Source organism: Actinia tenebrosa, unplaced genomic scaffold, assembly GCF_029948245.1.
Source record: "Actinia tenebrosa isolate PJP-AT-01 unplaced genomic scaffold, QUT_ActTen_1.0 PGA_scaffold4__44_contigs__length_22323623, whole genome shotgun sequence".
Lineage (NCBI taxonomy): Eukaryota > Metazoa > Cnidaria > Anthozoa > Actiniaria > Actiniidae > Actinia > Actinia tenebrosa.
This window is the reverse complement of record NW_028292581.1, coordinates 17,892,467-17,917,415: the sequence shown is the minus strand read 5'-3', so window position 1 is coordinate 17,917,415 and position 24,949 is coordinate 17,892,467. Positions and strand designations below refer to the sequence as shown.

Here is a 24,949-nt window from a genome sequence, read left to right as displayed (position 1 = left end):
TGACCTATTCTAAAGAACACCAAGCTCGCACCATTCGCCAGTCATCGATATATTCCTCAAAACTTTTCTTTTATACCATTTTTTTGCAGCAGAATTAGAAGTCGTCAACGAACCATCTGGACGCACCAACTCTGCTAACGGCAACGGCACTAAACCTTTGACTATAGATACTCTGGTTGATCATAGAAGAACCAATCACGAACCTGCTGTCCCTTGCCTGACCTCTCAGTCCTCATCCAATACACACTCATCGAGTGTTGGCAGATTGCAGGAGGGCAAGGTTGATGGAAAAACAATCAAATCAACTGAGAAGAAGCTTAAGAAGAAGAATTGGTTTTCGTGGTTCAATAAAGGAAGCAAAAAGAACAAGGTAACAGAAGAACCAGAGAAGAAGAATGACGTTGAATCAGCTAAATCAGCCGATAAAAATGCAAAGGAACAAGCCAGGTTATCAGAGTCGAGCTTCAAAATTCTCCAGCTGACAGCCTCTCCTGGTGGGGCAAGGAAGGCTTACACTAGCAGACTCTACTCTGTGCGCAAGGCTGGCGAGACCCATGAAGCGGTTTGTCCAAGTATTGATAACACTATGCTAAATGTGGACTTAGAGAAGCCACTGGGCGGTGACAACAATCATGAGGTAAGAAATTTTAAAGATATCAGTAATGACACTACAGAAAAACGTTTGCGCATACGTGTATTTCTGGCACGCTTTCTAAGAATTTTGAAGAGTTCGAGTAAGAAAATAAATGTTTGTTTTCTCCAAGTATACAAAAAATTTCGCGAGTATACTTTTGTCAGACCCCGATACTGTATTAACAAACACAATATGAAAGAATTAGCCTTAAGTTTCAAGCATGGACTAAGTTTTGGCGTTTTGTGAAGCCCAATTTATCAGGCATGTTTGAAAGTCAAATTGACATATGATTTGACTAATTTGCATAACGATTCAGAGCATGCGCAGACGTTTTTCACTCGTGTCATAAGCAATAGTTTTTTTTGCTATATTCCATGTATCCATCGATATGATGATTTCTCAAAACAAAATGGTTTTTTACAGACATTTTCTCTCTCTGACGTCAGTTCTTTTGGAGCAAGCGAGATGTCTATTTTGGTAAGTATTTTTAATAGTGGCTAAATAATGTATTTAGGAATAATCAATAAAGATAACTAAAATTAATTAATAAATTAACTTTATTTATGGAGGATAACACTTGACAGAACTTGACGACTGATAAATTCGTGGTTCTCTTTTAACGTCTCTAGTTAATTAGGGACGGCACCGCCATTAATATGGTTATCCCCGCCACGTAAAGGTCTTACAATTTGCAGATGTAACACGAAGGTAGCACCTTCTCCTCAGTTTTTTGAGGACCCTGAGTGTTGGTTTGGCCGAATCACGACAGACCGACGCTCTTACCAACTGAGCTAACCGGGAGGCGGTTCGGAGGAATGTGAAAATAATGCTGATAGTTATTGATAGTTGATGTCCATGTCCTCTTCAATCACAGACTCGTTCACCGATGATGGACGGGACCACATCCAAGTATCCAAGACTCCTGCGGTTGAGGGAACCATGTCTGCCAGTAGTGACAGTTCTGTCGGAACACATGGCTTGGAGAACAAGGAAATCCCAGCGACCTGCTCGTCTGGTAGTGCTACCACTTTTGGAGACATTGATACCTCAAACAGTACTCACATCGAAATACTAGGTGATGCTCCAAATGCTGCAGTAGATAAACAGGCACCCTCTTCTTTTGATGATGCTGACACTTCTGGAGACATTGATACCTCATCAGATAGTACTCACACCAAAGTACTAGGTGATGCCTTAAATACTGCAGCAGATAATGAGGCACCCTCTTCTGATGATGCTGACATCCCTGGAGACGTCGATACCTCAGATAGTACTCACATCGAAGTACCAGGTGATGCCTTAAATACTGCAGCAGATAATGAGGCACCCTCTTCTGATGATGCTGACATCCCTGGAGACGTTGATACCTCAGCTCCAATTGCTGATAAAGAGGCACTCTCTTCTTCTGATGATGTTGCCACTTCTGGAGACAATGATACCTTACACATTACTGACATTATAGTACCCAGTGACGCCCCAAATGCTGTCGAGGCTTCGGATAGTACTGATAGATTCAGTGAAGTACCAGGTGGGACGATCACCGACGTCTATTCTTTGATCAGACGGACGTTAAACTTTGCTTTACCCAAGCCTAATGATCCTGTTCAAAGGGATGCATGTGATCCGCACAATGGGAACGAGTTAGTAGAGCACCATCATAGGACATCATCAACGGCTGATCGTAATGACACTGAAATCCAATGTAGTGATATAAAAGAAGACGAGCAAACTAATGAAGTTCCAGAACACACCACACCCAGCTTACACAAACTGCACACCGAGTGGTCTCAACATCACGTCAACATTGAGGTGCTTCTTGGGTTAAAAGCATCCAAGAATTCCTTCGAGGCCCTCGAGGTTCAGAAATTTATGGACGAAGAAGCCTCGGCCTCTAGCGACTCGTCTGTGAAAACTGGTGTCGTCTCAACTCCAACAGTGAAAGATCATTTATGTGGTTCGATTGAGGCAGAATCAGAGATGGCTGTTGATTCTGGCGTCGTTTCAAGTAGAGACTACATGTCTTAGAACCTTAACGCAAGTTTTATATAATCCTAAAAAATTGGCGAATACTCTTTCTTAATCCTTTGACATAGATTAAAAAAATCTAATTATCTGACTTTTTTTTATAACAAAGCAAATTATGCACTATCTGGTACATATAAAGTAGTGTGTGAGAGTTGCTTGTGTCAGTAAATGAGAGTTTATACATGTACAGGTGTGTAACTTTTCAAAACAATAAAATAATAGAGTGACCAATTTTAGTATAATTTTTGACCCCGTCCATACTAATGCGTTTTCGTTTGAAAACGCAGACATTTCGATGCGTTTTGGCCTCAGTTCCCTCCACACTAAAACGCTCGAAAACGATGGGCGTATTCATCGAAAAACGCATCGATTTGAAAACGCCGTCCAAATTGGTACCAAATGAAAACGGATACACATCGTTTTGGTGGACGGTCGAAAACGGAGCCTTTTGAAAATGATGACGTCAATAGCAGCTCATTGCTCATCGCGGATGAGCACATTTTTATGTTGTTGACTTGTTTAATCGCTTGTTTGAAACTAAATATTGCTTTGTTCAATCTGTTGGCAACAAATAGAAGAAGAACATCTATTCTAAGGGCACTAGTATTTTCGAATACTTCACAACGTAAGACTCGGGCAACTAAGCCGTATCAAAGCCGAGAAGATTTTGGATTCGACCACTGAGGTCGAACAAGCGCGCGCGTGGTGGGACAAACACCGCGGGCGCTGTTCAACCGGGCAAGCGCGGATTGATGCATCACGTCACAAAGAGACATGTATGCATTTTCGAGCGTTTTAGTATGGACAGTCGAAAACGATATGAAAACGCTAGTGTAGACGCAAAGCAATCGATGCGTTTTCGGCAAGACAAAAACGGAGCCTTTCGAAAACGCATTAGTGAGGACGGGGTCTTAGAATTGAATATAGAGTTTCTCGAGCTCTGATTAGTCGAGCGACCGGTGATTCTGAGACGATAATCACCGATGGAGCGGTGATCATGAGGTCTTCCAAAGTTTTCCACATCTGAAGTAATACTATAACGTTTTTTAACCTGAATTTCGACTTTTCTCTGATAACTAAAACCTAAAACCGGATTATTCCCCTCAGGCTCAGTGATTATGGTGAATCATCATGGTGAATATTCCATTTAAATAATTAAACATGTCATTGGTTGTACATGCTGGTTTTTTTGCGAGGATGGGAGTGAGAATGAAAGTAAGAAGAAGGGAGCAGACTGCATGGGGTAAGGTAACTGAAAGGCAGACACTCGGCAAAGAATTGAGGAAAGGAAGGAAGAAATGGGTCGAGAGGAGAAGGGAAGGGAAGAAAGATGATTCAGGTTATCAAGCGCACGTAAACGTTTTATGTCGCTGGATCACAACAGTCATATAGGGATTTAAGCACGCACGCACGCACACACACACACACACACACACACACACACACACACACACACACACACACACACACACACACACACACACACACACAAAACCCCAACAATAAAAAACATTACTCACACACACATAGAAGCATACTGATCCCAATAATGAGCTTTTTATTTCCACTTCGGCATTTTCTATGATAAATGCAAAACCCACGTTCATTGATAAGAGTAGTGAATATATGGCAGGACAACAGTTATCCTGTAAATGACGATGGTTAGCCTGGTTAGCGGTAGCTTCCTATCCCGACTACGTATGTTAGCTATGTTTGACTATAGATACCAAGGTGCGATCGATCGGCTTTAATGAGACCATTCAAGGGCGCTTCCTAGAGGACTCCCTTTACACTTAATAGCTGGGCTCCCCACATTGCTTCCCCAAGGGAACGACCACGATCCAGATCCACCGAAGCATCCCATGGAATACCAGCCCCATGAAGAGCAGCTGCTTCCCGTACCACAAGCCAGGGCTTTACAGCAAACCATGGTGTCACCCTTTACAGATACTGAGTACTTCACACGCGTGCTGGAGCTTCCAAATATTGCCGTACTGGACCAACATGTACCACCGTAGACGAGTGGAGGGGCATAGCAAGATCCACGGAAGCCGAAAGATACTCCGACCAAAGAAAAGACGACGGCGAGATACAGTAGAGACATCTAGAGGAAAAACACGAGGGATTCACGATCATAGTTGGGAAGCACGGGTGGCGTAGGGGTGAGAGCGCTCGCCTCCCACCAATAATGCAACCCGGGTTCCAGTCCCGCTGAGCTCGGTGTCGTATGTGAGTAGAGTTGTTTGTTGGTTCTCTCCTGTCCTTCGAGGGTTTTCCGGGTTCCCCGGTTTTCCTCCCCTGGAATTACAGTGGATGAATAGCTACTCTGTAGAAATGCCACTGCTAAATCCCATTTATTTATTTTATTTATTATATAATTACCAATGAAATATCTATTTTTCTCTATTTCGAAAAATTGATATCTTCACACGTGAAAATAACATGTTATTTTCACGTGTGAAAATAACACCATAGCGATGGCTATTCAAAAATACAAGGAAAGAATTGCCTGAAAAAGCCAAAACAAACTTCATTGATAATTATATAATAAACAGAATACTACATGGGCTCTTGGAGATACGAAATTTATCTTCTCGTGTTGAAAATCTCTCACTCGTTCGCTGCGCTCACTTGTGAGAGATCTTTTCAACACTCGAAGATAAATTTTGTATCTCCGCGCGCCCATGTAATATCCTCTATTTATTTTTTTAGATTGAATTGGAATTTAGCGTTTTTTGTTTGCAGAGGGAGGACAACCGTAGAAACTGGAGAAAAACCCTCGAATCAGTAAAAGGAGAAATCCAACAAACTCAATTTACATGGGATGCTGAGTCAAGGAATCGAACATGAGCTACAACCCGGCGCGGTGAGAAGCGAGAGATATAGTTTTGACAATTAGCATCACGATTAACAATGGAAAACATGGTTTATGTTTTAAAAAACACGCACACACACAATGAGAGAGAAATCCAAGGCAATGATAAGCTAAGTATGTATTAATCAAGAAGGAAAAAGCTATCGAAATCTATTGACCTCCTTAGCCACGGAGAAGAAAAACAACTTTAACCAGCAAATTACATTTCCATCGTCTTACTTACCCTTGTTCGTGTTTTTGTTCACCGGGAATTTTTCCGAGATGAATATAACCTTCGACTAGTATAAACCGCAAGATATGAAGCAGTTACATTCGTGCTAAAGCTGTTTATAAGAATCGTAGTGAAATGGGCGTGGAAAGTGTTCTCTTTAAAGCTGAATGACATGTTCTTTCAAATATCATTCTGTACGTAAATATTGCTTGTCAGGTGTTTGGTTGTTGCAAAGTAGAGCTGTCTTGTGAATGTTGAAAAGGCTACAGCTTAGTAAACAAACCGTACACTCGCGTAAAAACACACAGTGTAAAAGACAGAAGAGCTTGATAATGGTAGTGTATAGAGGGATATTTCACGATACACACAGCTGTAAGGGGATTGTTCTCTTCGGCTATTCTACTCCCTTGGTCTTGTTTGGTTACTCGGAAGAAGATATTACAAAATAACCTCACCTGATGAAAATAAAACAACGGTTAAAGACATGAGAAAAGAAACCGTTGGCTGCTCGACAGAGGTGGAAAAAAATTAATTAAACTTAACGAAGTCACTGCACATTAACTTTATAAATGAATAAACTCTCGACACCTCAAACGTCATTGACAAAACCTTGCAAGTCAACATCATAGGACACGCGGCCAGCTCACTATTTCATAACTCGTTACGGCTGGACATACTACTACTACTACCAGAATCCCTTGCAATTCAGTCTATTAGCACCAATCGTTCTTCTATTCTAGAGAATCAATAATTTTTAAGAAAGGAAAAAAACGCATTAAAGCTTAAAACTGAATTTTTGAGAATGGAAAGCGAGGCTGGAAGGTGGAGAATTGAAAATGAGGGCCGAAAATAATGTGACCCTCCCTAGCAATAGGAATGACATTTCCTGACCCTCCCCTTGGGGCTTAGCTAAAATATCATGGATATCCCCCGAGACATACAGACATACTAAACAAAACTGAAATAAGACCTGTCCTTGAACATCATCATATATTTCCAGAAACCCTAAATATTTATAAACCCAGGAAATAATATATGAGTGTATGAAAAAGCATCTTTCTTTGATATCAAGCAACATCTGCCTTTAACCATGGCCATGAATGAGAATGGTGATAATATTCTTCGTCCTTAACTAGAAATGTGTGTGTTGTGGGGAGGGTAGACCTGACCCTTAACTAAAAATGTGTGTTGTGGGGAGGGTAGACCTGACCCTTAACTAAATATGTGTGTATTGTGGGGAGGGTAGACCTTACCCTTAACTAAAAATGTGTGTGTTGTGGGGAGGGTAGACCTTACCCTTAGCTAAAAATGAGTGTGTTGTGGGGAGGGTAGACCTCACCCTTAACTAAAAATGTGTGTGTTGTGTGGAGAGTAGACCTCACCCTTAACTAATAATGTGTGTGTTGTGGTGAGGGTAGACCTCACCCTTAACTAAAAATGTGTGTATTGTGGTGAGGGTAGACCTCATCCTTAACTAAAAATGTGTGTGTTGTGTGTAGGGTAGACCTCATCCTTAACTAAAATTAAGTGTATTGTGGTGAGGGTAGACCTGACCCTTAACTAAAAATGTGTGTTGTGGGGAGGGTAGACCTGACCCTTAACTAAATATGTGTGTATTGTGGGGAGGGTAGACCTTACCCTTAACTAAAAATGTGTGTGTTGTGGGGAGGGTAGACCTTACCCTTAACTAAAAATGAGTGTGTTGTGGGGAGGGTAGACCTCACCCTTAACTAAAAATGTGTGTGTTGTGTGGAGAGTAGACCTCACCCTTAACTAATAATGTGTGTGTTGTGGTGAGGGTAGACCTGACCCTTAACTAAAAATGTGTGTATTGTGGTGAGGGTAGACCTCATCCTTAACTAAAAATGTGTGTGTTGTGTGTAGGGTAGACCTCACCCTTAACTAAAATTAAGTGTATTGTGGTGAGGGTAGACCCCACCCTTAACTGAAAATGTGTGTGTTCTTGGGAGAGTAGACCTCACCCTTAACTAAAAATGTGTGTGTTGTGGGAAGGGAAGCTACTTACTGGTTACTGACCATTCTACCCTACTCTATGCCATCTAGTTACTCCAATCATTTTTCCACTGAAATGAGTCGTTTTAATTTATATATATTTTTTGATAGACATTTAGAAATCAACCATTCCCTATTTCTATTGTTTGATGTCAGATTTGAAGTTCAGTGGAAAACCCGTTCCGGGTTTTGAATCCAGCAGTGATGCTAACAGGGGAGAGCGGGGCTGAATTCAAAACCCAGGACAGGTTTTCCATCGAAAATTCAAACCCTCCATCAAACATCAGAAATAGGGCTTGGTTCGTTCTTAAACCTGCAGCCCTCATTCTTGAATTTCAATGGAAAACCTCTCCCTAGTGTTTTAACCTTGATACAGATATTGCGGATGATGACTTTGTTAATAGAAATCTAGACTACGTAGAGGAGGACATGTCAGGTTCATGGGAAGTCTTACATAAGCATGAGTAATTACGTAGGCATTTCCAGTCAGCTTATCTAACTAGTTTGTACATTAGTGCATTAGAACTCATGTTGCATCAGCTAGGTACTCGTTTCAACTTTTATAGTAGTAGCAATTGACATATAAGCTCGCCTAGCCTTTTAGCATTTATGGCACCAGCAATTATTTACCCTCTTACCCACTGTATTAGCTATATTACCTATTTTTTATGTTTTATCTTATAGTTTATATCTTATAAGTATATATAGATGGTAAAACTGTTGTCTTATCAAACTCAGCTGAGAACTGTACCAAAATATTTAGATCAAATTCATCTTTTCCAGTCTGAACGACTTATCTAAAGAAAATATATACATTCTTTTTACATCTTAACTTGAATCCCAATACCAAGTACAACATCATGCCTGTGGCACCTACTGTTCGCTGAGATCGTGGCTGTTCTTGTGTCTCCATCATATCTCCCAACACACTGCTGTATTTCTGTCTTGTATTACAAAGAAAGGTTTTGAAGCCATTTGGAATATAAATGAGTCTGAGCTACGCACGCTGTGTTCGTTAAATTATCCCTAAACATTGGACGATTCAAGCTAGACAGCCCTCTGCGTGTACACTGGTCGAATATTTGAACTTTTTTGATAATCTTTGCACCAATGATTAGATATTTGCCAACCAAATTGAACTTTCCTGCGAATCTGAACATTTGATTCGCCATCTTGGATGTGGAGCCAGTGATGGATGATGGGAGCTGAGAGCTAAAAATAGAAGAAAAAAGAAAAAAGAAAGTCTTTCTAATGAAAAAAATAAATACTTTTTTTGAACAATAATCGAAAGATGTGCAAGAAACTAGATCGATAAACAAACCCGCCTTACTTGTCAGACAAAAACCAAATGATCGTGAAAACCTAACTATGAATTTGATATCAATATTGGGATCCCTGTGTCGGTATTACCACATTAGCAACTCAGCACATTCCAAAGATGGAATGAAAAGAGTTTTCTAAGCTCAAGGTTTTCTTCAAATCTCCTCGATTTTTCACCTTAAACGTAGTTGGATCTACTGTAATCTTGTCTTAGTACATTCTTTCTGATAGGAACAGTGATGTTCAAGTGATATCAGACGATCAATGGGCTATTGCATTTATTATCCGTACCCCCCCCCCCCCCCCCCCCCCCCCCCCCCGTTGAGGACCTACGTGTTTATGAACCCCCTAAGAAATTCCTGGACATGAAGATCCCTGTGGAATTCCCTGCAGTTCATAGCTTACCCCTGAAGAATACTTGTACTTGGCATATTGTTTTCATTGGCCCTACCCCTGTAGAATGGTCTTTATGGTTCCCCCATATCCCCCAAAGAATTCCTGTAGACCATACAGTATCCCTACAGAATCCTTTATGGTTCGCCTATAACCCCATACGAATTCCTGTAGAACGTACAATATCCCTACAGAATTCTTTAGGTTCGCCTATAACCCCTGAAGAATTCCTGTAGAACATACAATATCCCTACAGAATTCTTTATGGTTTGCTTGTGACCCCCGAAGAATTCCTGTAGAGTATGCAATACCCCTGCAGAACTCTTTATGGTTCGGCTATAACCCCTGAAGAATTCGTGGTCTGTAACTTTACTACCTTTTGGTTTGCTAACCCATAATATGCGCGATGCCTGTCAATTAGCTGTCACAGTGTTTGTTCACATCCAATCATAAATCGCGATGCTGTCAGTAATTTTTTATTAGAAACAAGGTGAAAGTGTCTTGGGCATTGATGATGTGGCTACAGAAGGGCTATTGGCGAAAGAACAATCCTAACAGTTGTGTTAGATAGGCTGGGTGACCATGAGCCATCGAATTTTGTTGACGACTTACTTAGCCAAGAGCCCCGCAAGCACCAAAATAAAACCGACACAAAAGAGTCGTTCGATAAAGAATTTAGGCACTAAAAGGCCTGAGGATTTAGGAGATCATGCCCACCCCCCAAAGAGTATCTGGAAAAATGCCTTTAGATACCAGAGAGAAGCGGAGATTAAGGATATTAAGATATATTCAGACAAAGAAGTTGATGGTGCAAAAAGGATGCGAAAACTGTATCTTAATTTCTGGAATAAAAGGGTAAAGGAACTGTGCCGTGAGACCAATAAAAACAAGGCAGCCATTTCTTCCCAAGTAAACGAAGAATGGAGGTTTGAACAGCAAAACCTTCTTTCCAAGGAAAACGAACACCTAGTCACGTTAGGAGAAGCTGCACCCAGTACCTTGAAACCGGGCACTTTAAGTAACAACTTGGCTAGAATAAACGAGGTCGAACGAGAAATGGTATCCATACAAGAACGCCTCAAAAAAAATGTGACACCCGAAATGAGAAAGTCCCTTCTGGCGAACCAGAAAAGAGCCCGTTCCCACATGAAACGAGCCCAAGAGGTCATGCGAAAAATTTTGAAAGTTAGAAAGGCAAAAGCCGATGAAATATGTCTAGACAAAAAAGAGCAGCAGTAAGGGGGACTCGCGGTCACCCCCCGGAATTACACGGGTATTACCCGCCCTCATGTACGTGCGTCGGCCGCGGGTATTACCCGTAAGGTCGTTCTGGGTATTGCCTGCGTAATTCGATTTGAGAAATGCTCCACGGGTTTTATCGGTGCCCCGCAGTACTAAGTTAAGATATTTGTTCTATATACAATGCACGAATGTAAAGAATTCTGTAGTGTCACAAACGAAGGTTAAAATATTTCCTAGATATAGATGGACGCCATCACGAGCATTCAAAACAAAACTGTGCGTAAGTTGCGAACCCAGGTATTGGATCGTTTGGATGCCGATTTTGCCTTCACGACGTTTGCAGAAGGAGACAGAGAAGAAATCATGGACGAAGAAAGAGCCGAAAGGTTAATAAGTTTGATGCCAGAAGGTAACTACCGTTTGGAATTAACATTTATAAAGTACTTAGACGGCGAATGGACAATAGAAAGGGGTCGTAACCCAATCCGGGCGTCTGGTAAGCAAAGCTTATTCGTCTTAAACAAGGACACCGAGGCCTGGAGCGCTGGTAGGCATCGACATGTTGTTCTACGAAGTTGCTTACCCGGTTACCGTGGTAATCTACGCCGCATACGAGATTAAAAGGCCGAACGTAAAAAAGTTACAACCAATGCGACACCCTGGTAATTGTGTCGGTAAGCTGGTAAGGGAGTTCTTTGAAGATTCCGCCCGCGGAGGTAAGTTAACTCTGAAAAGAAAAGAAGCCATCAGGAAATGGGAAAACTCCACCTACAAAGCCGGGGCTACAATAGAAAACATAAAAAAGTTAGAAACTGCCTTAGAAAGTCGTATCATGGTAAAAGACATAACAGACGGTTTCATTTATCCAGGAACACACAAGTATGGTGGTCGTGGTGCTCCTATAACCATCTACCAGCACAATGGGCATACCTGGAGGGAGTTAAGATTCCCCAAGAAGAAGGAAGTTAAGGTCTACCAGAATTCCCCATTAATGGAGTTAGTGTATGAGAATTCTATTTGGTTGATGGATTCGGACGGAAGTCAATTTATGACCCAAGATGGTACATTATACCGCCCAGAAATTGAACATCAGCGCATCCGAAGTGCTTGTGAAACCTTGGGCGAAGACTTTTCAGAAGAAGTCCTAAGCAGTCGCAGTTTGGACTTCTTAGCCGCAAAGAAAAGAAACGGATGGAAACCGACCCCAAAAGAATTCAAGGAGATCTCCAAAGCATGCCTAGAACATGGACACGGCGGTTTATGGAACATGGAATACGACGAGGATGAGTACGTATCCTTAGATATGAAACATTGTTACCCTGCGTCATTTAAGGGTCTTGGAGACTGTAAAGAATATTACGACCGCTACGGTCACCCGGATTCCCAGTTCTTTCGCGTTGCCTTTAGAAGGTACGTACGACGTACCAGCCACGGGATTTGTTAGGCTAACCACCTGGAAGCTAGCAAATGGTTTGCATCCCATAATCTACACCTGGTACGGCAAACACTTACAGGAGAAAGAATGGATACCCGTACCCCTGCTAAAGTTTCTTGGGGAGCGCAAACTACTCAAATATACCGCACACGAAGCCATACTATGTCGCAGTGTCTTCACGAAATGGTTACCAGAACACAACCCAACCGCCCGGATTGTAATAGGGAAGTTCACACAAGGGGCCAAATAAGGTGAGAAACATATGCAGCGGCGTTTGATAACAGACGAATGCGAACTAATGGGAATGGGAACTCTGTCCCCGCAGCCACTTGCAGCAGCTTGGGTCATTTCAAAGCGCGCTTATAAATCCTACTTAGGGCTTCTGCGACTTCCCCAGAATCCTTGCTGGTTATGGGTTCGGCGTCCTTGTATCTGCTTGCGATATCGACTACGGTCAAAGCATATCTATAGGTCTTTCTTCTCACCTTGTCGTGCGGTAAGAAAAGCAAGTCCGCCTGATGAACCTCATTGGGGGCATTTACGGTGAAGCTGGGCCTGGGAATGTACCTGGGCACGGGAAGGTAAACCTGCCAGAGGGTTTGTTTTTTTAACCAATCCTTAGCCGTTTCTTTTGATACCCTGGCCGCGGCTGCAAGTTTCTTGATAGCTGACGCTCCTCTTTAACAGCCTTCGGGCCCATAGTAAATCCTCTTAAGTTTGTCCTCTACGCCGGGCATTATATGAATAGAATCTCCTCAGCATCATTAAGGCATGGCTATCAGATGAAAAACTGATTAGCTATATCATAGCCAGTTTTCTACGAATCTTCCCCAAACTTGGCAAGTTAATGTCTTTTGTGAAAAGAAGGAACCTTAGAGCCTTGGTTACCATGGAAACTAAGTCACGTGACCACAAGGCCGCCATCTTGGATTTTTAAACAAGCCGTTTGTAAACGTACCGAAACATCTTTAAAAGTCATAAAAATGCAGATTACTATTTATATTTACAATGCCTATATGGATCTAATTGGATATGTTGGAAATTATTTTAAGTTTAATTTTTAGAATATTTTCTATTTTTTCCAAAAACTTAAAAATATTCTAAAAATTAAACTTAATATAATTTCCAAGATATCCAATTAGATCCATATAGGTATTGCAAATATCAAAAGGAATATGGATTTTCAGGACTTTTGAAGTAGTTTCAATACGATTACAAACGATTTTTTTTAAAAATCCAAGATGGCGGTCTTGTGACCTGGTTTCCATGGTAATAGATATGCGGTAATTGCTTGCCTTGAAGAATTACTACTACGAGCCAAATTTGGGAAAGATTCATAGTAAACTGTCAAAGATATGAATAAATAACTGATTTTCCATCAGTTCCTGAAAAGAGCCATGCCTTAATTAATGGTGCTGAGTCGCTTTGCTTGATTCAAGCGAATTCCAAGACGAGATTGATCTTTCGCCCGTTGAAATCCAACGTCTCTCCGTCCACTTTGATAGTGATGTTTATGCTTTCTACCAATTCGCGGGACAAATCATAGTCTAAAGAAATGGGGGTGTATTCTACCAGGTCAAATGGATTGCCTTTGGGCGGAAACTTGGACATAAGAGAAGACTTTTTTCCATTGCTGTAGCTATGGACCAAGTCGCAATAGACTTCATAAGAGGATGCAACTTTCCATTGTACGGGAACTGCTGTGTTGGTAATCGTTTTGCCACCTAATAAAGATCCCAATGGGTCAAACTTTCCAAAAGTTACTGAATAGTTTGGCATATTATGTTTGAGCGTCATTTCGTGCGGCAATCCTGTGGTGAGAGTATAGCCGTGTTTGGCTAATTCTTTTGCCAGTGTGATTGGGGTGTAATGTCCATTGGGCAGCATTACCTCTTGATAATTGTTAGACCCCTTATGCACGGTGACCACACCATTGATCAAGTTATACCAAGTATTGTACAAAGAGCAACTTATGAGCCGAACCTTATGGGCTTTGATGGGGGGATTCAAATAAGTGGTAAAGTTATTCTTGTCGCTTTCCAAAAAGACGATCATTATATTATAGGCACTTTACAGTGCCCACGCCAAAGCTGCGCCTCCGGCCAGCCCTGCGATACCAACAAAGACCAGCTCATTGTCTTTTTGTTTTTTTTGAAGGCTGGTAGTAATTCTTGAACTGAGGTTTGCTAATTTTGAAGTCGGGGTGTGTTTGCGCATAGAGCTTAAAGGCATAGTCCGTATTTTCAAAGTTCTTGTCGGCCTGTGTTTTGTCTTGGTAGTTCTTGTCCAACCAATCCCTGTAAGCTTGTCTTTTTTCATTCCAAGCTGCCACATCCCATTGATACTTTTCCAGAGCTAAGTCGTGTCTCTTTCTTTCGGCGGCTAATTCTCCGCTGTGATCGCCTCTGACTAATCTATCCAAATACTGACCACCATAATTAGCTCCAGTAAATGCTAAAGCTGCGATAACTCCGCCTGCGACCAAGGTAGCCATTTATATGTTAGGAATGTACTTTTCCTTCTGCAGATAGTCCTTAAGGGCGATACTGCCCGCTACGGCAGCGGTCATCTTAGCAAAATTAGCAAAGCTTTTGCTTGGGTCTTCAGTAAAGTCTTCTTTGAGCACTTTCTTACCTACCCATCCAATACCCGCAACAATGGAAGTAATAATAGCTGCATCTTCAACAGTTTTCAATAACGCGGTTGACATTATATTACAAAGCGAGAAGGTTATTCCATTTCGGGTATTCTGCTTCTCTTAGGAGGCTCCTGCGTCACATGCACGGCCTTCAATTCTACCTTTGGTTTCGCAGCCTTTCATTGAAAGTAGAGGCTGCCTGCGGCCAAAACGACTCCTAATGCGCCAATTACGTACACTGGATTGATAAAGGATTCCTCTTCTTTTTCTTCTTTTTTGGCTTTGTTCTTCCTGTTCATCTCTGCGAGCTTCTTCCCGGCAGCGACTCTGCCTGGAATTATAGTTTTGGTAATCTTCTGCTCTTCTTGGGGTTGCTCTGCGCTTGGTTCGGGTTCACTCATTTATACTAAGGACTTGAAGGACTTGGTAAGTAACTTAGCGGCGACTTGAGGACGACCTGGGAACGACTTAGGATGACCTGAGTAAGTCCCGCGGACGACCTAGGTTAGTACTTAAGGATGACTTGATAAGTCACTTGAGGCGACTTGGTCAGGTACCTCGGCAAGTGCTGCCGTGAATACCCTTTCGACTTCTCTGTCCTTCTTGAAGTCCTTCCAAGATATGGTAAGTTCCTTCAAGTCAACATGCTGAGCTACGTGAAGTGCCGCAGAGGCGACTGCCATTAACTTACCACACTTCAAAGACAACCACCCACAGGTTATCTTAAGTTCTTGGGCGATGACATAGTCCTCGTTTATGTCCTTCCGTAGTCGCTCCACGTCGTCTATGGGCAGTGCAAGTCCAAGAAGCTTGGTGGCCAGCTTAATTGCTGAGTCTGCTACGGCGTCGGTAGTCTTACTCGCGAGGGCAGCCTCGTACCTCTTATGGAACTTCTTAACTTCCTCTTCTGACAACTTATTGACCTGCTCATGGATAAGTTCCTTGCCTATCATTTCTTTGCACTTACCAGATGACACAAGGACGTTAAGTTGTTCCTTAAGGTTACTTTCATCTAGCTGTGTGGGGACTTCATCTATGAGCTGCTCAATCTCCATATATATTAACCTCGTACGGAAACCTCAAAGAGAAGATCATCTTGGAATGTTGGTGTGTCTTTAAATGCCGCATGTATTCGTGCAACTTTTCCTTGCTTATCTCGCCGCCATAGTCGCTTAAGATGGTTTCCAGATCGTTTTTACTGGGTGTGTAGAAGACAACCAGGGAGCCTATGTTTTCCCTGAAGGGCTTAGAGACACTGGGAAGCTGCTGCGAGAGCAACCAAACGCTGATATTGTCGTGTCTACCGCTAAAGGCGAGTTTAACGAGCTCGGAAGTGCGCCTTTTTACGTCGTCCCCACAGGCAATGTCATCCAGTATGAGTAAAGTTTGCGTATCCTTAGGGAATTGTTTATGCCAAAACTTTAAATGCCCCGATAACTCGTTAGGGTCCAATATGTCTACGAAGAAGTCGTCGTCGTAAATGCCTGTCCAGGTGCGGTTATTCACGTAAGTGGGACACAGCAGCACTATGTAATCAAATCGGTATCTAAAGGGTCCTAATAGCTGCTCTACGACGAACTGGGTTTTTCCGCAGCCGGTAGGTCCTACTGTCAACGCGTTACAGGGCATATGTTCGGGGTTCATTATATTTATTTGTATATATGGAGCCCGCGGAGTCCGTTAAGAGCATGGTGGATATGTTCAGGAAAAGTCAGAGCTGGTAGAGTCGCAAAGGGAGGAAATAGAGCACCTGCAGGAGCAAGTGAAAGATTTAACGGAGAAAATGTACGGTTTGAAGCGCGCAGAACGGTTTGGCGCTTTGATAACCATGGCAACGTGGGCAAAATAGTCCGCGTTTGACTTTATGAAATATCCTTTGTGATTCTAATGAGGCTTATTAAATTCTTATTATATAATGGAGTCCGTAGATTGTGGAAAGACGTTAAGCAACAAGCAAATGTTAAATTACCACCGTAGAAAGGCGGTGTGTAAGAAACCCAAGGAGTTCGTATGCGAACATTGTTCGAGGAAGTTTAGCACAAAGCAGATGTTAAAGTATCACGTACAAAACAGGGTATGCCTAAAGAATGTCTGCATTTACTGCGAGGAGGACAAAGAAGACGATTGGCACCGGGAAAGATGCATTAGCAAGTATGACATGCAAGAGGTTGTCTGTTATGAGCACGGGGATCTCGCGGAGCGCTGTTGTCCGCAGGAGACCAAAAAGAGGTTAATACAGCGTAAAAAGAAGATAGATATTCGCTTTGCACTGTTTGACAAGGCTGAAGGAGTGCGGTGGGAAAATAGGGAATACTGGGAGGCGGAGTGTGACCGCTGCGGCTGTGTCAGAGATGGTCAACATATTTGGCAGTGCTTGTTCGTGAGCGTCGACCCAAGGACGTTTAAAGAATACATGGAGCGCGTAATCGAATGGCGTAGCAACTGAAACTATTTCAGAAATATCCTTATTCTTATTAAGGATTTATTATTACCCTAAAAACTATTTTGAGAATATCCTTATTCTTTTTTATTATTTATTAAATGGTTGGAAACTATTTCAGAAATATCCTTATTAAGGGGAAATAATAATATTAATAATTTTTTTGACTTCTTTTTTGTGGAATAATAAATAATAAATAAGAATAAGGAATTTCTTGAAATAGTTTTCAGGCATTTAATAAGGATCTAATAAGAATAAGGATCTTTTTAAAATAGTTTCCGGGGCCTTAACAAATCCTTAATAAGAATAAGGATATTCTCAAAATAGTTTCAGATGTATGGTAGCCTACGTAGTAGCATTTTTTGAATTTTAAGTATATATGGACTGTACCACATGTAAACCACCTGCGGAATGCATAATCGTCTCTTTTGAGGACAAAAAAAGATACGACTGCCCACATTGCGGCATCACTTTCAAAGACCACCGGAGTTCAGCCGGCCCAAAGGCGCGCAGAACCATGGCGGACGCCTCTAACCATGCAGAGGAGACTCCGGCTCATACTTAACTACGTCAAATACCCACCTGCCATCCTTTTTACCATGGCTCATAACATGGGTAACCTCTTGCCCTTCGATGGCGTACCTTATCCTATCAGGAGCCCAAAGGGTGTATATTCTCTTTTTATTCTTTAGCACCAAACGCAGGCGGTCAATGTCTTCGAAGACCACGTAATTCTTTATCTCGTAGATTTCCCCTACCGTCAGCTCCCTCCAGTGCGTTTGTATGAACTTTAACTCATTGAATTTGTCCTTATCCATTATATATTCTATGGAATTTTTTATGGTGTGTGTCTAAAGTGTCCATATTCTTGAACTTCTTACAACAGTATTTACAGGGCAGCCTAATCCCTTGGGAATACTCCGTGATACTCCTACAGATGTCGTCGTAATCGTTGCTGATCATTACTTTGTACCCATTCCTTTCGTACTTGCTTAAGATCCTCCTTTGATCCTCGGATAATACCCCATTTCCTTTGGGTGTCTTTAACTCCAAACAGAAACCGTTGTATTTCTTATGAGCATTAAGAATTGTCAGATCTGGTTGCCCTTTTTGATATCCTTTCTGCCAGCATTTGATCCTTTTGTTGTCGGTGTCCTGTAGTTCTCCTAAGCCCGGCGTTATTAGTAAGTCGGGGTAGTATTTCCTGATATAATCTACTATTTTTTTATGCAAATCGAACTCGTTTTCTATCTTAAATACTAACTTATTTGGACCATCGAAACGCTTTTCCACCATGTATTTACCCGTTTTGCGTAGTGCCGGTAAGACATCTTCGAATACCCAATCGCGAAACTCTATCGCTTTGGGTAACTTAGAGCTGAATATCAACTCGTAAAGGCCAGGTTCGGAAATGTACAAGGAATGTGGGTGGATAGTAGAAGGGCACTGATTTGGGGCCCTTTGTAGATCGACCCATCTTTTCTGGTATTTCTCGGACACATGGTCTCTAATCGCATTCCTTGGGCGCTCATATCCTAAGGCCGCGGCCACCTCCTTCGCCTTAAAGTACAGGTTGTCACCTTGCACTATGCATTGCAGTGTCGTGTCGCTTTTGCAGAAGTTGAGTAACATGGTATATTAGTCGAATATTTTAATAAGCAACGCTCTTTAGCTGATTCATTTCTACGCTTAACTGCGCGTCAGACACGACAAAGACGTAGCAGTTTATCTTAGTAGAATCGCTGGCGTGTTTGGTGCGCTTGATCTCCAAAGTAATGCCGTCTTGGGTGTTTACCAGCCGCAGACCCTGACCATGCATGCTTTCGTCGTTGGTAGTGCGCATGTCAATCCACAGCGCGTACTTGTCCGTGAAGAACTCCTTTGGGGCAATTTGGTCGCCAAACTTGCGTGCGACTTCCCGGTACATATTCGCGGGCTTTATTCCCTGGGAGTAGACCTTGTTAGGCACTCCGTTGATGCTAACGCCTACGTTGGTAATGTTAGGATTAAAGAATACCTCGGAGTCACGCAATCCTGCGGTGTACGTCTTTGCGAACAGGAGCATTAACCCCGTCAAACTGCGTCGTGGTATATTAATGCTTTGGTTGATAACCTCTTCGACGTTGTTCGTAAAAGCTGAATGTTTTGTACATCACTACGTGGTCGTAAAGGAATGCCTTTCCGGCGCTATATTCCATGCCGGCGCTACGGGCCAGCTCTTCGCTGTATACCGTCTCCTACTGCAGCTCCAGGTTGGTAATAGAATAAGGGTCCACGGCTCCGGAACTTACGTCCTTTCCTTGCAGGATGTTCGTAGTATCTGTTAGGGTTACTTCAAACTGTAGTTCACTTAACTGCCTTGGGTAATACGCGCTGTGGTTCGTGATAACTTCGAAGTCCAGCGGAATGACGTACTTGGTACCGTAGGCCGTCTTTATTTCGTCTTCTCCCGAGGCGCCAGAGGTTGCGCTTCTTACCTTGCGTATGGCTGCGCTTGCTATTCCCTGTTCTATCCTTTGAGCGCGGTCAAAGGCCGTTAACCATAAGTCTTTGTACGTGGTGTACAGATCATACCTGTTCAAGTCCAAAAGGGATTCCCCGGCGAACTTGATTCTCATCTTAGAGACGAGGTTCCTGCCTACGTTATTGACGACATGACGCACGTCTGCGGTATCTGGCTGTATTGCTAAGTCAAACCTTAAAGCCAAGGTGCCAGGGACTAAGACTAGGTTATCCGTTACGCCTACGTACAAGGTTTCTCCTGGCTTTGCGCTGCTGGGGGTAAAGGTGAACCGGTGAAAGGTTCTTTCTGCCTTTAGGCCACCAACCTGCTTAGGTAATACGTTGGGGTTTAACTTTGAGCTTATCATATATAATGGAAGTAGAAGGAACGGACTTTGACCCCCTTACCGAGGAATGTCAAGTAGACATTAACGATGAAGAATTCGACGCATGGACCCAAGGCGCAGAGACCGACCCCTTAATCTACGACGCGGCTCTGCAATATTCGCGCGGCGATGGATGGAGAAGCTTCAAGGCCGCCCTGAAACGCAAGTGGTAATCAAGAAACCGCGGCAAGCCCGTTCCTGAGTATTTGGAACTTCGAAATATGGACGAACAGGGGGCAACCGCGCGGGAAACCGTAGAGTGGGCAACACAAGAGCTAAGGCAACGCTATCCCCGTTTCGAGGCCGACGACATAAGGCTCACAGAGCGCGGAAACAAAGTTCTCGTAAGCGTCAGAGACATGAGGCATTCCGGGGCCGAACGTTGGACCAAACCATAAGTCCTCTTCGATGATAGTGGTTCAGTTAAGGTCAACGTGGAAAGATTAAGGGGCTTCCGAGAGGCCACCCGGAGTGCGTTAGAAAGTTTGGAAGCCATGAACGAAAGGGTCGCGTTAGAAAGACGTGCCGAAGGGCTACGAGAAACGTTGGAAGAAAGGGAAGCAGATTACATGAGACAAAACCGACTACTCCTCGATGCTCAAAAGAGAGAAATTGACGACAAGAATCAGCTAATAGTACGGATGAGAGAACAAAGAGACAATGCCCTGCGCGACACAGACCGAGCCCAAAGAGCCTTTGAGCTCGCCCTGCAAGACCTGGGCATTAGTAAGGAAGAAGCCAAAAACTTGCATGTCACCATAGCCGGCTCTTTGGAGGAACGGCGGCAGTTGGTTGCCGAAATCAACACCAAAGAAGAGCAAATCAGACAAAGAGATCAGGCCATCGAAGACTTGGAGGGGCAAATAGAATAACAGCGGGAAATAATTGCCGACCAGACTCGTCCCGAAGAGGAAAGGGAGGCAGCCCAAAGGGAAGTAGAAACCCTTCAGGTAAGAGTTGCGGAATTAAAGGCGCAAAAGGACAACCTGGAGCGGGAGCTGGGCCTTACCACCAAGGAAAAGGTAAAAAGGGCCCTGGTAAAGTATGGCATTCCTCTTGCATTCGCAGTCGGTATCAGCAGCGTACTAGGATATATCCTATACGCGCTTGGGGCCATGGGCAGCGGCGTAAGCAAGTTAGGCAAAGGATTGACCAATTTGGGAAAAAAGATGGCAGCCGGCATTCCTGGGCTATTGGGTTCCGTCGTTTCCTTGGCACTTAGGGCCGGCAGCGAACTGTTGAAGTTCGTGGGTAACAACATTTGGATCTTAGTTGTCGCTATCGGGATGGTCCTCCTGAAGAAGATGAAGGGCTGATCTTGTCCTTCTCATCGGGCGGCATCCTCGACTGGGGATAATGAAAGACAGTATTAGCACCGCCCTGGTAATTCGGAACTACCGGCAACACACTCATGCTAGAAATAGGCTTACGACTCCAGACTGCATTGGCAGGCCTACGACCTATACGATTTATCCCAAACTTGCCGTCATCAGAAGTGACTTGCAACTTAGCATATTTACAATTGGCTAGCATATGAAAAGTCACCGGCGTTAGGTCTTCAGAGGACCTAGTGTAGGGCTCCATCGAAAAATGGGTAACTTTCCTAGTGTTCGTTGAAGTTCGATAAGGAAGCAGGGGCTTATCATTTTCATCGATAAGCCTAAACCCCACGTTCGCGTGCGTATTTGCATTAATGCTAATAGTGCAAATGACCAATGCAGTGCCCCCAACTTCAACCCACATTCCAACGTCATGCCAGGCAACATCGTCATATCCCTCTTCATCTACGCGATGCGCATAACGCGTTTCCCTTACATACGGATTCATATATTTCAAGGATCAAAGATTCTCCTAAAGGCTCATTACCGTCAAAGTGCTAATGGTCATGTGGTTATAGATAGTATTCCTTTGATTTTCTATGCTATTTATGCAAACGCTCCCAGTGTCATCTACGCGTATTTTCAGCTTTACTTTCCCATGGCAGTCGGCAACTAGGTGAAAAGTCCAAACGGAAGGATTCTCAGCGCTATTCGTTGGCGGCTCTACTGAGAAATGCGTAGGCTCTCTGTTGTTCGTCTTCGCGCGCATGGGCTGTAATACTCCATTGTCATCACAAAAGCGAAATCCTATGTTCGCATTACTAACGGCTCCCAAAGAAATACTGCATATTATTAGCTTCTTCCCCGAGTAGTTCAAGTCCACGGACATCCCAGTGACATCAACCCAAGATGCTTGGGTGTATTTTTTCTCGCCTGTGTAAGTTGTATAGACACAATCTACTCCAGCTACGTAGGGGTTGTTCATCGCCATATATAATAGCTCAGACCCATGCTTGCAACTGCTAGGCCGGCCTTAAGTAAGTTATGGTCATATTCCTCAGGCATGGTTGGTAACGTGGGAACATGCTTTGGCTTGGACACAGGCTTGTCAACATGTTCTTTTTTCGGCGGGGATACAAAGCGTGGAGTCCCTTCAAAAGTGTCAGAGTTCACGTCATTCACCCCAAACTTCATATCCTTAGTAGCTCGTTGAAGTTTGTTGTTGTATCCTACTACAGAGCCAGCATTTATAGATAAATTACTAGGCATTAACCAACAACCTGGGGCTACAGCATAGTCCAACCTTGCCTTAGAATTTTGTATAGCTAGTTGGTAACGCTGTACGCCCTTGCTAATGTCACCCTCCAAGATTGAGCTTTCGAATAAGATCAAGGCTTCGGCTTGCGTCTCTTCTGCGGCGCCAGTATTTCCAATTATGCTAGATCGGGTGTTTACCTGAGCTCCAACGACGCAATACACGTAAGCTTCTATACTGCGATTCAACCTAGCAAGACCAGCTCTAGTTAGTCCTTTACCTACTTTGGGTATGAAATTAAGATATTGCTTCGTTTGCTCGTCGTTGGTAATCTTAATAATCAATGGATTAGCCCCTGCATACTTGCCGCCCTCGTCTTTGAACAGAGGTCCGTCTCTGACTACCTTAGTGACTATGTCATTTGGAAAAAAGAAGTTCCTACCATCGCGAGTTTCTTTATGATAACCCATGTCCCATTGTAGCTGCAATGCATGAACTTCCTTATCGCTTAGCACGTGTCCGCCGATACCCCAATAAGCCCAAACATTACCCAGACCATTATTAGCACCGGCAGTGCATCTAAAGTTTTTTCCCACAACGCCAAACTCCTTGCAAAGCCTGTCATAGGCCGGAACATCGTATTTGTTATCTTTAGGATCAGCATCTCCTGGCAATGCAGTAACGCCCATCTCATGCAGTATTCTTCTAACCGTAAAGTGAAAATGAAACATGAATATTGAATCCTTCATCAAGTACGCACTTACACCGCAGCCGCTAGTGGCGCACCAAACCGCAAAGTTTAGTTGCTGTGGCCAGTATCGCATGTTAGGACCTTTCAACCATTCGTGTGATTCCTTAGCGGTGGTATGAACAATGGGAACGTCTTTGAAAATGTCTCGCCCCTTAGCAACAAAGGAATGGTCGTTAGAAATCCGCATGTTCAACGTTAGGTCCAAGCTTGGGTGTTCATCAAATGGAACCGCAGGTATCGGATAGGTGCTAGTACCAAGCAATAATTCATTCGACAAACTGGGCTTAGGTTCAACATGCACGGGCTTAGGCTTATGTTCAACATAACCAGGCGGTAAAATCTTAGGATGCTTCAGCTGAGAGTCTATTTGATCGACCAGCACGGGCTTAGGCTTATGTTCAACATAACCAGGCGGTAAAATCTTAGGATGCTTCAGCTGAGAGTCTATTTGATCGACCAGCACGGGCTTAGGCTTATGTTCAACATAACCAGGCGGTAAAATCTTAGGATGCTTCAGCTGAGAGTCTATTTGATCGACCAGCGTAGGGCTCAAATCCTTATTGCTGTACATCCTAGAGCCGTTAAAGTAAATCCCATCGGGTCTACGCTCAAACTTAGTAGGGTCTGCATGCGGAAACATTTTCCTGAAGGCCCTCCAATTCCAGTAGTCCCGATTATCGTGATGTGGCTGCTCCTCGATGTCATTCCCAAAAGCGTCGTACATTAGTATATATAATGGATGTTATACCATCGGCACCTAAGATGTACCCAGATATTCCCAATTATCATACTGATGCAGAGAATTTCAGACTTAACAAAGCGAAATTAATACTGGCTTACTTGGAAGGGCAGACAAAACACTACGAAAAAGTTAGGAAGAAATACGTTAGAGCCCGGAGTACGCTACATAAGATTGCGATAACTTCAGGATCCATATCCGTAGTGTTAACGGGCTCCGGTGTCGCTACTTCGCTTACTGGACCAGGAGTAATTGTTGGGGTTCCTTTGGCCGGCGTTGGGGCAGCCTGCGGTATCATTTCTGCTGTTGCTACGGGCATTATGAAAAAGCTATCCACGAAAATATCAAAACACGACACGACAATAGCTCTGTCTAGGGCTAAAGTAAATACTATTACCGACCTTGTCTCAAAGGCTTTGCTAGGGGTATGATCAGAATGTTGTCTATTGTTTTACACGTGAACAACTCATTATTCTTTCTCGGTACGCCACTTCCGCCACGTGAAAGTAAAAACCCTATAAAAATAGAAACCACGGTCAAAGCTCGCAGCTGTTATCATGACATAATAGAAACACATATTATTGCGTCGGTCGCCTTGGAATCCATCCCAACAGGGGGTGGTTGGGGTCTATTTTGTAAAATATTTCGTAAACTGCGTCAGGGTAATAAGGAATATCCTTATCCAACCGACAAAACATCCACTCAGCCCTTCTCATAGTATCTTCAGAAACCTCGGGAATAGAGTCACCGGTAATTTCAGACAAAAGGTAG

At 43.2% G+C, this 24,949-nt stretch overlaps 1 long non-coding RNA gene across 1 annotated transcript; it reads right to left on the bottom strand.

Annotated features, from left to right (window-relative positions):
• Positions 1-4,200: 4,200 nt before the first annotated feature.
• On the bottom strand, positions 4,201-6,191 carry LOC116292512 (uncharacterized). The gene is made up of 2 exons (XR_004196670.2): positions 5,758-6,191; positions 4,201-4,763 (listed from the first exon to the last, which is right to left on the bottom strand). It is a non-coding gene; the product is annotated as an uncharacterized LOC116292512 (long non-coding RNA).
• Between the last annotated feature and the right edge of the window lie 18,758 nt (positions 6,192-24,949).